Source organism: Antedon mediterranea, chromosome 9 (genome assembly GCF_964355755.1).
Source record: "Antedon mediterranea chromosome 9, ecAntMedi1.1, whole genome shotgun sequence".
Classification (NCBI taxonomy): domain Eukaryota; kingdom Metazoa; phylum Echinodermata; class Crinoidea; order Comatulida; family Antedonidae; genus Antedon; species Antedon mediterranea.
Window position 1 is genome coordinate 11,724,196 of NC_092678.1, and position 11,594 is coordinate 11,735,789.

Sequence of the window (11,594 nt, forward strand, 5' to 3'; positions counted from 1 at the left end):
GATTAACTGTAACTTTGCGACGATGCTCTTACTTTTTGACATGGCTGGCTTACTTCGATGGCTTTTGAACCGGATATGAGGATATGTTCAATGCAAGTATTATAACACTACTCAGTTGCGCCGAAAAAACCACGAAAACAAATATTTGTTCACTTACAAAAAAATCAAATTAGATACCGGTACCGTTTTTTAAACTCTTTATAAAGCGTGGTAATTCCCACTAGAACGCAACGCAACGTAACGCAGCGACGTATCAACAGAGCCCTTATATTTTTTCAAAATGTTTTTAGCTCAGCCCCATGATAGGACTGGTACTGGAAACTTCCATATCTTATTTCATATATTTCGAACTAAAATAAGTGCATTTTCCGGGGACCTAACAGAAGTTGGCTTAGCTCATATATACGACGTGTCCCCTGAATAAGGGTGTCCCAAAGTAGGGGCTCTACTGTAGCTATACTATTTTATTATAATTACATCATCACAATTTCTTAAAATCTACTTATTTCGCTTAATTTTTCTCTTTTCAGTCATAGTCATATCATGATCAATACAATTTGTATATAATCTTGACTTCACAACAACAGCCTGCTCTCCTCTCCAGATGTAGTCTGAACGCATTTATAATGTTGTTCTAAGACATCTATTCTTTCTTGAAAAATTCATATACGTACAGTAACACATGTTATCGGACGTGCGTTCTTTCTACCCAGCTCCCGATTCACGTTTTCTGCAAATTTATCAATTAATCTCTGCTAGACATTTGCTATTAACAAATATATACTTTAATAGAAATGTATATGAAATAATTAAGCCTCAGAAATTTTTGTTTTCCGAGGTAGGCCTACTTTGATTGCTTTGTTGGCAAATATGTAAAAGTGGCAGGAAACGTCTAAAAAATCCTTTTATTATAGAATCTAAAAGAAAATATTTATAATTTTTACGACAAAAGTATGGATTTGCTAGAGTGGATCACAATTTGTTACAACATTCATTTCTAAAAGTAGCCACCTTTTTAGTTTACAAAAGTAATCTCGATTGCGTCCTAAAAGGACCCATAGGATTCTTTTCGTGGGTTTACGGTATCATTTCTGGGGGTGGATCCAAATATTTTCTAAAGGGGATCCAGAAAAAAAGGGATCAATTTTTTAAATATTATAGGCCTACTCTCTTAATGTACGGTAAACGAGTGATATATTTCCACTCCAAATTTAGAGTGAACTGATCTTGAATGAGTGGTAATCCACTCCAATTTGAGCGACTGCCATAATTATTAAGCATAAAACGTACAACTCCTTCCAACGAGTGTGCATTTGTATTCCCGCTCGAACTGTAAACACCCACCACTCGACTCCCCCCGGGATCGATCGGAGTGAAAACTTTTGATCGAGGCAGCCAATCAAATGCAAGCATTTCATAACTTTTCATCGTCTTTCGCGCGCGCGCCCGGGCTGGCCCCGCCGCCCGGCGGCCGATTGACTGTTTCTCTCTCTTTTTTCTCCGCCCCCCCCCCCCCCCCATTCACTTTATTCAACCACTCTTTATTAATTATAGGCCTAGCCTAGGCCTACCTAGACCCGGATAGGCTACACACATGATATTTACAAATTTCACTTAAAATAAAACTGTTTTTTTTTTGTGGCCGTAACGAACATGCGCATGGGCCGGTTGGCCCTCTGCTGCGGCCTTATTATTTACTAGGCCTAGGCCCTCCTCTAACTCTAGGAGCCTATTCTAGACCTAGCCTATTCTAGTAGGCTTATGCCTAGCTAGGTAGGATACTATATTCTGATAAAATTATATCATGTTTCTGAATGATTATTTTAAGAGTAAAATGGTATTAATTTATACACATTCAAGTTTACTTTGATTCTGTGAATCATTTCTCATACTACATAGGATATAAAATAAATATTTAACAAAATAAATTTCAGAAAATTTTAGGTTGATTAGCCTAGGCAGTAGTAATAATTTCAATGTTTCAGATTAACTTGGAATTTGAACTGATGTATTCAGGATGTGGATTCAAAATGTTAATCAAATGAAAGCCATATTTATTACCATCCCAGGGCGTCAGGGAATATACTCTTCCTTGTTTATACATCGATATCAAACATTACATTGTAAAGTGTATTGATTGATTAAAAAAATATACAATAATCTTAGTACATTTTAAATAAAAAGATGGTTTACAAAATGCTAAAAACAGAAATAAGCAATTACTGTAACTTTAAGTGCATTTACTGTTTTTGCAGATGATCTGGATGTGTTCAGAAAAATTACCATCAATATCAAGAGGTGGGAAAAGCAAAGTCTACGATGCTTTTCATTACATTGTACAACACAAGCCAGTGAGTACTTGTTAAACGTTTTTATAATTCCATCATTAAATTGCAATAGATCTATATAAAATTCGTGTTTCATTCTTTGTAAAATACTCTTAGTATATGAAAATATTATATCTCAAAACTGAAACACAGTATGTGATTATACATTAAATGAGCCCCAATAAAATTTCATCTTCTCCTTTACTTCTCAAGATCACTGTTGCATAAAATACCCTTTTCACAGCAGCATAATTTTGTATCTGGAGATCAAACCTGGTTAAAAATTTTCTATTTTCTGCATATGTGGAAGTTAAATAAGAAAAGAAGGAAGGCAACTGGGAAATGCCTTTAGCTCACATATTTTGTAAACTTGTAATGTGCAGTATACCAAATTGAAATTCAAACCATCTGATCAAAAACAAGCGTGCATTATTGATCAGTATATTAACAAAGTGATTAAAGATACAAAATTGTAGCGTTTATTATGTGATAAATAATAGACTAAAGTACCTTTTGAGTATCGGAGGATTTGTGATAAATTCATATTTTGTTAGCTTTTTATACTGTATTTTTATATTTTTCAGGCTGGGACAGATGTTGACAGCGTTGCATCAGGAAAATCCAGACTGGGATCCAGTCAAGTCGCCCCATCGCAAAGTCGCCCCATACAAAGTCGCCCAATACAAAGTCGCCCCATCGCAAAGTCGCCCCAAAACAAAGTCGCCCCAAAACAAAGTCGCCCGCCCCGGCACAGTCGCCCCATTACAAAGTCGCCCCATCGCAAAGTCGCCCCAACGCAAAGTCGCCCTATCGCAAAGTCGCCCCAACGCAAAGTCGCCCCATCACAAAGTCGCCCACGGTTTTATTTCGGAAGTGCCGCCGCTAGTAGTACGCTGTTTTAATCATATAGCGGTTGCGTTTGATATCGATTGCGTTGTTACTTTGGTCGCGCTAAATGTCGTATACATTATAATGTTTATCCTATTATATACATAATTTGTGTTTTAATTTTTATTTTACAGGTTTTAATGGAGTGATGTGCTTTTTAAAAATCATTAAAAAATAGTCCCTTGTTTGAAAGTTCTAAAAAGATTTCGAAAAGATTATCCCTGATTTATAGTTTCGAAAATGTTAATTTAATATGATTTTAAAATTAGTTACCAGAGCCACAATTACGAATCTTTCTTCAACCTACGCGTGGATACCAGCTCATTTTTTAGGATAATATAATAAGTGTATAAATAGTAGGCCTTCGTATATTTACAGTAGTTAAAACAATAACAGCGTTGTAAGACAATAAATGTTATATAGGCTACTTATTGATCATTTTGCATTTATTGACAAGTTATGTGTCTATAGTTATTTAATTTTAATTATGACTTTTCAAAATGAAGAAATAAAAAAAAAGGGGATGTCTTCGCCGATATGATCGTTTTACACATGCAGGTATTTTAGTAAAATTAAAACGCTAAATTTTGACCATGGAAAAACCATCGTACAGTATGATTATCGTGTGCGTGTTTTTTAAAAAGGGGAATCCCCGACGGGCAGCAGAAAGACGTAGCAGCTGTGAGAAGGAAACAGATACCAGAAGGAGCAGCTCCGATTGGTTTCAGAGAATGTTTCAGATTGCGAGTCGCTTTTTATTTAACAGCAGAATGATCATTTTACTGAAGAAATTCTTTTCAACCCTTTTGGTTATAGAACATTCTAATTATCATGCCTAATAAATATCCTCATATCGGGTGTTTATTTAATTTTAATAAACAAGACAGTGAAGAGGCACGGAATAATACGTACACGGACGTACGACGAATACACACATGCACGTCATCATTTACGACATAATATAGTGGCGATATGATGCAATTTTATAATGGATATAATGATGGGATTGCATTTCCAGGCTTATAATCAATGTTCATTGTAATACTATGTATATAATAGTAAACTGAATGTTTATAAATAAATTGTTTTACCTAATTTGTTGCATATAAAAAATAAAAGACACAGACGTAGCCTACGTTCCCTATAAAATATTTCACATTTAAATTTATGTACTGTTAAATGACATTATGCTGAATAATAGGCTTACTATAATCTTAAACTATGTTTACAAATTGTCATTTTTAAGGCACACATCTTTCTCTCATCATAGACCTCAGTGTAAAATAAAAACAAAAATCAATTATTAATATAGGCCTAATAATAATAAATATTCATCGACCAAAGTAAAAATAATCTAGATCGTATAACATCATTTTATCGCGACCAAAATTAAACGCCACCGATTTCGAACGCGACTGATATCATCGTAAAACTCCGACGGGGTTTCCCCATCTTCAGATGGTGCGTTGTAGTGCGACAACGGCGGAGTAATTACGGGGGTTTCCCTCTGGTGAGAGCTAGCACGTTAGTGCGACCGCGGAGTGATTAGTTGGGGCTTCCTCTCTGATGATTGGGGAGCGTGCCCATCGTGTGACCTGAGACTACATGGCGGGGCTTCCCCTTTTATGCCTACACGTTCCGTGTTATTTTGTGTATCATTGCGACATTTTACGCACTTTTAAACTATTTTTTAACGTTTTGGGGCGACTTTGCGATGGGGCGACTTTGTGTTGGGGCGACTTTGCGATGGGGCGACTTTGCTTGGGGCGACTTTGCAATGGGGCGACTGTGTCAGGGCGACTTTGTTTTGGGGCGACTTTGCGATGGGGTGACTGTGTATGGGGCGACTTTGTATGGGGCGACTTTGCGATGGGGCGACTTGACTAGCATCCGACCAGACATATGCACAGCCATTTATCCTTGCATTGGGTGATGTTAAAGAACCTACAGAGTTTTTTATTATTGTTGATGCAACATCTATTCCTGGTGGTAACACAATTGTTCAGGCAATTGATCGACTTTTTAAAATTCATTATATATTTAATGTCCATTTGCCAGTCCGCTTGTGACCTTTTTCAATTTCTTTGAAGGTCTCTTATATAGTTACGAAATTACAACAAACATCAAACCAACTGTTAGGGAGTTATATTCCCATTTTATTCGCGATGATGAGTAACTGAGATGAAATGTTTTTGATGAATTTAAATTACCTCTTAATTATGCATTATGTATAGAGAAGAGATTTGCTTTTCAAAATAAACAAATTAATATAGCTCAATGTCGGTTTCATTTATTTGGTTGTGCACAATTGTGTTTTAAATGCATGTTTTTAAGGCTACTACCAAGTTTGGAATCACAGAAGCAGCCTTGCAGACGGAAGATACAAGTAGAAAAAGAATACGCTAAAAATACCACTCCTAAAAAAAAGTGGTTTCCTTTCACTCTTTTATGAGTTGATTATTTTCACTCTTTTTGAAAGAGTGGGTCACTTTCACTGTTTTATGAGTGTATTATTTCCACTTTTGTTAAAAGAGTGATGAAAATGTTCAATCTTTTTAGAGTTGGTTTCACTCATTTTAGAGTGATTTGGTGACCACTCTTTTTTTCACTCCAAAACGAGTTGTCCCTCGGTTAACTCTTTGAAAGAGTGGAAGTTTGTCTAGTTTGAGTGGTTTCTCACTCCTTTACATTAAGAAAGAGTCAGGATGTCAGCGTGCATTTGCATTCATTTATGACTTTTAACAGATCGTGTTTGTACGTGATGAATATGACACACAGGATTTCGAATTGGGGTATTAGACCACAGGTAGGAACATGGAGAATGAATTCCTATTATAATTTATACTCCAAAATTGCACTCTCGCACCTAAACAATCTAGGTATGGGTACTTTCAGAAAATTGCAGCGTTGTGTTATTTATATTATCTATAAGGATGGACCAAGAACTGACTGTAATAAAAAAAAATGATGGATCAATGAAAATTCCAATATTGTGATTTTGGGTTTTTTTTAAGGGTAGGGTTAAAAATAGCGTCGATCATTCACCAGTAAATCACAATTCAGCGCAACCCGAGGTCTTCTATTTTTTTTCCGGTACTCGAACAACATACAAGGATAACCCATAAAGCTGAAACAGCTTATTTCCAGTAGGTTCCTTATAAAAAAACATTTTAAAAAAGGTTAATAATAATGCACACATCATCATATTATAGTATTTTCTTGTGTGTGTAGGCATGTTTCGGCCTTTAGAGAAATCTCGAAATTAGGGACCCTATAAACTTTGTAATATTACGTTATATAGGGGTTCTGTTTCAGATTTCTCGAAAACACAAATAAGACCCCAACATAAACTTCTTCGAAAACACTAGACTCTCTTAAAGATGTATTGTCCCTTTGTCGAATTCCCAAAAAAATAAAAATAAAAAGATTTCGAAAAAATGGTGGGTCATTTTGAAGTATCATAATAGTCATTAAGAGCCATTGTCTGTAAGAATCAAAGAAATATCAAAAAGAGTGGCAGACTCAAAAAAATGGATTTCTTTCAAATTTTGCACATGGCTATATATGTGTTGAGAGAAATCAAATATGAAGTATTTTTTATTTCACACGTATATTTCCATGGCAACGGCCAAATTTGTGTTTTTGACAAATTTTGTCCTTTTTTAAGGTTTTTTAAAATGGATATTGGTACTACTTTGATGAATGATATTTTTGTTTTGTTCATTTAATTATAAAAAATAATTAGTGTATGCATAATAACAATGCATTGAGCACCTGTTTCAAATTTTTTTATTTTTTTTTATTTCATACTTTGGGAGATACCATTTATTTAAAAAGGGGTGTTTTTCACTTTTTTTTAATTGTTCAATGCAACTAAACTTTACTTCACCATAACGCCCAAAGTGGTGTATTTTTTTAGCTGATTTATTACAAATAGGTAGTTCCAATGTTTAATAATTGATTTATAAAATAAAATACTGGGGTAAATTTAAAATCTGCAAGCAGTGTTGCGAGAAACATAGGCATTTTTATATTAAAAAAAACATGGTATATTAGTAAAAACATTTTATTTTCTTTGATTATTTGATTTGAAACTCATTGGTCAGAAAAATTCTTAATGTTTTATATAGTTCTAGTTGTGTTGTGAGAAAAAAAATTTTCTTTAAATTATAGATTCTGTAATTCCCAGTTTTAAATTAAAAAATGGAAATTTGAATAAATTATCAGATCGTTGTGAATTTTAATCTTTGCAACAGATTACTCCTCTCTTATTTTGAAGCTCCTCTTTCATTTGTTTACTTCTTTTATTTGCTAACCTAAGCAGATCCCACATGCCCATCAACCACCACTTTCGACTACCATCCCTCCCCTCCCCCCCCCCCCCCACCCGACTATAACCACAAAAAGATAAACTGCAACACTTTGGTCGATCATCCACTATAGAGTGTCAAATGCATGCATTCAAGCACCACCCACACTGCCGCTACTATCGCCCCAATGAATATACAGATTCAAACTCCTCCATCCCACCCCCTCCCCCTTTCTCCAAGCCCCACCCACCCCAAGTTAAAAATTGCAATGCAAAAGATAGGACATAAAGTTAAGTTTTTAGACCCTCGCCTTCAACCTCCTAACTATTTAAAATTCCTGGATCCACCACTTTTCTCTCCCCAAAATAGAACCAATCAAAAGTCAATGATATACTCAGGTATGTTAATGCTACATAACAAATATTGAAGCCCTGATTTGAAATTTCATTTCATTTAAGGTCAGCATGTAAAATATCACACTTTATTATTAAATATTGGTTTTAAATTCTATATTTTTTTAACGGTGATGTTTGGATTCAGTATTAATTATTAATTAATAATTATCTGATAATTATTTAATTTCCCTTAGTTATGCATAGCAACAGTTACTATGGTAACTAAAATTGAGATATTCTTTAGATTTTGCATATTTATCTTATACAAATTTAATTTTAATTTGTAGATTATTAGCAGGCAATGCCTTATTTGCATTTTCAAATTACCGTTTCACAAGGTCATATTCGTAAGCACTTTCTTCTGTGATTATTTTTATTAATGAAAACCCCATATTTTATTTACAGCGGCCACCTCCCTTAACGGACGCACTTTGAAAAGCCTGTTTGTTCTTCCTATCTAATTAGTGCATTTGGTGCTTACCGTAAGCAGCTGCGGGCACCTTTTTATACAAAAAATGAGATTTTTTGTAAGCGGCCAATCGAAAAATGTGATACTTATTGCATGGACCTATGAATTAGAGGTGCATGTTTATTATATTTCTTTATATATTAGCTTTATTTTGAAGAGGTTTTAAAAACATTACTGTGAAGAGATGAGAAAACTACACTGATTTTGACCGACCATTTTTCATATGATAAACGTTTTTAAAATTTGTCTGAAAATGCTAAAAAAAATACTAAACCACCTGATTATAAATAATAATAGGCCTACAATTAAAAGCGGCCACTTTTCCAGGTCCCGAGGGTGGCCACTTACGGGAGGTTCTTGAACTGTATTTAAACAAGAATATTTCTTACAAAAAACGCTGCTTGCTTATTGTTATTGCTAAGGTCAAGTCTGGGGGTCACTTCATCAAGCCTAGATACTTCAAGTATCCTATTACAAACAAAAACTTCAATGGACTGTTTTGATAATAATTCAATGATTATCTGACAGTGAATTATAGTAATATCATGGGACTCATAAATACCAGAAATGCTTTGGGATTTGTCATTAGACTCTTTTCTCAGCCGTTTTTTGGATTCAACAGGTGGTACCTATAAATTATAGTCGAGTTTCCATTTTAACATTCCATTTATACTGCTGCTTGATTTCATCTAATGAATGAGTCATCTCGTGTGACGTAGCGGGCTAGAGCAGCAATTATCCTTAGTTATGCATAGAAACAGGTTCTAAGATAACATAAATAATACATTTTGACATAACTTGACCCAACAAATAACCCTTTCACAAGGTCAGACATTTTCTGGGATTCAGTAGATAAGTAAATTTGGGAAAAGGTAGTAAAGCTATGTAATCAAATGTTTGTAGTCATGAAACCCCATATTAAAAATATTGTACTTAGTTAGTATAGAAACAGTTGCTACAATACACTATAGGTAAAATGTTGATGTCATTTGACCTCAATATGTAATTTTTTTTTTTCATGAAAACTCCATATTTTATTTTTTTTTTACCTTTATTCAGATTCGTCAAGACTTTCTTTCTGAGATTATTAGGATTCAGTATTTAAAGTAAATTTGGCAAAAAGTAGAAATGTAGAACTATGTAGAAAAAATGTTTTGTATTTATGAAAAACCCCTTTTCGCATAGAAACAGTTGCTATGGTAAAATTTTGACCTCAAATGAATGAATTTACAAGGTCAAGTTTGTCATTAATGGAATGCAGTAGAAGTTAAATTGAGAAAAATTACAAATGCAATCAATTCTTTGTGTTTATAAAAACGCCATTTTTTACATTTTTTTAAAAATTACTTTCCTTAGTTACACATAGAAATGGTTGCTAAGGTAACACTATAGGTAAAATATGAAAATTGTTGAGAATTGTTATGAACTATCTTGTAAATGTTGATCAAACATTAATAGTTGTAGTAAAGTGGGGACCTGTCCTGTTTTGCATTCTGACCCCTTTTGACCTTAAATGACCTATTTACAAGGTCAGATTTTTTGGGAGGTCTTTCTGTATCTCTTTACACAAAATAGATTTAAAAATTTATAAAAACCATTGACGCAATTATTTCCAAGTTTAACATTATTTTCTATCAACTAAATATTTCAATGCAAAATACTGTTTTTCTGGCAATTAATTGAAATAAACCTGGCAACACATTCTCATATTTTATCTAAACTATTCGTATGACTCTAGTAGCATTATGACAAGCCACATATACATTTTATTATTGGATTAGCCATATTTAATTTGTGTTTCATGTGTTTTGTTTGTTGATATTTTATTATATTTTTTGTATTTTTCGTATTTTCCTGGCAACACAAAACCTATGTACGAAATTTACCCCAGTGTTTTTTTCGTGATTATTGTTGACAAACCTATTGACTATCAAATTAAAAAACCTCATTGATTTAAAAACACCACTTTGGAAGTTATAGGTACGTTTATGAGGTATACTTTTATAAAAAAAAATATTTTTTAAAAACACCCCTTTTTAAAATAATGGTATCAACCAAACTCCATTTTGTATTTTTTTTTTTTTTTACATTAAATGGAACTCAATACATGTTGTTTACACTGCTACAAACAAAAACTGTATACTGTAAGTATTTTTGGTTAAAATAAGTATACAAGTTTGTCCTTTTTCACTATAGAAAATCTGTGAAAAATGGCAAAAACATCAAAATTTGGATAATTGACCGTTGTCATGGCAACGGAGGCTAAAAATTCAAATGAATGATGTAGATATGCTTTTTAGTGAAATGTCTATTCATGGTAAAAATTTGAGAGAAATCCATTTTTTTACATCTGCCACCAAATCTTTGATTTTTACAGACAATGGCTCTTAACTTTCACAAAAAATTAGTCGGAAAAAAAATACAGACGTTTTTTGGTTCAAAAAATAACTTTGACTTCCAGTCTAAGTTTTCGATCAAAACATATCTCATAGGCTAATACAACGCGCTTATTTGGCTACTCTGTATGCATAATCATAAAACTTCCTTGCGATCGTTGTGAAAACACCTTCTCAACCGTGACAAGCTGTACACAATCCTAATTAGCATCATGCATAATGTATACTCATGGTTTGAAATCTTTGTTTACTTTCGCTCGCGACGATTTTTCAAACGAAATGTAATCAAATTAATTTAGCTGTTTATTACGTAAAATGGTTGTTTTTTGGCTCGAATTTTCGACTTAAAGTGAATAACTATATTACTGTGATATGGCCAACTTAAGTTTATAATATTTTGACCTTCATTTTTTTGTGTTTCGAGGGACTATACATCTTTAAATGTAACATTGAGATGTTTTTATTGGGGCTCATTATCTTTGAGATTTTTTAAACAGACCCCGTCTAAAAGTTTTTTTTGTGACCCTTTGTTCTCGGGTCTGTGCAGTGTTTTTGTAAGACCCCGTTAAATTGAAATTAGATGTTTACCGTGGCCGGGTCTCTGTTTTTTTACGATTTAAAAAAAAAAATATTACGTTTATGGGATGCCTGTTTCGGAGAAATCTCGAAAACAGAGACTCTAACAAAAACTTCTCAATGATTATTACGTTTTATAAAGGGTATCTATTTTCAAGATTTCAATAAAAAAAGAGACCCCGTATAAAACGTAGATATTGAGAGGTTTTGGGGGGTCTTAATAGAAACCCTGC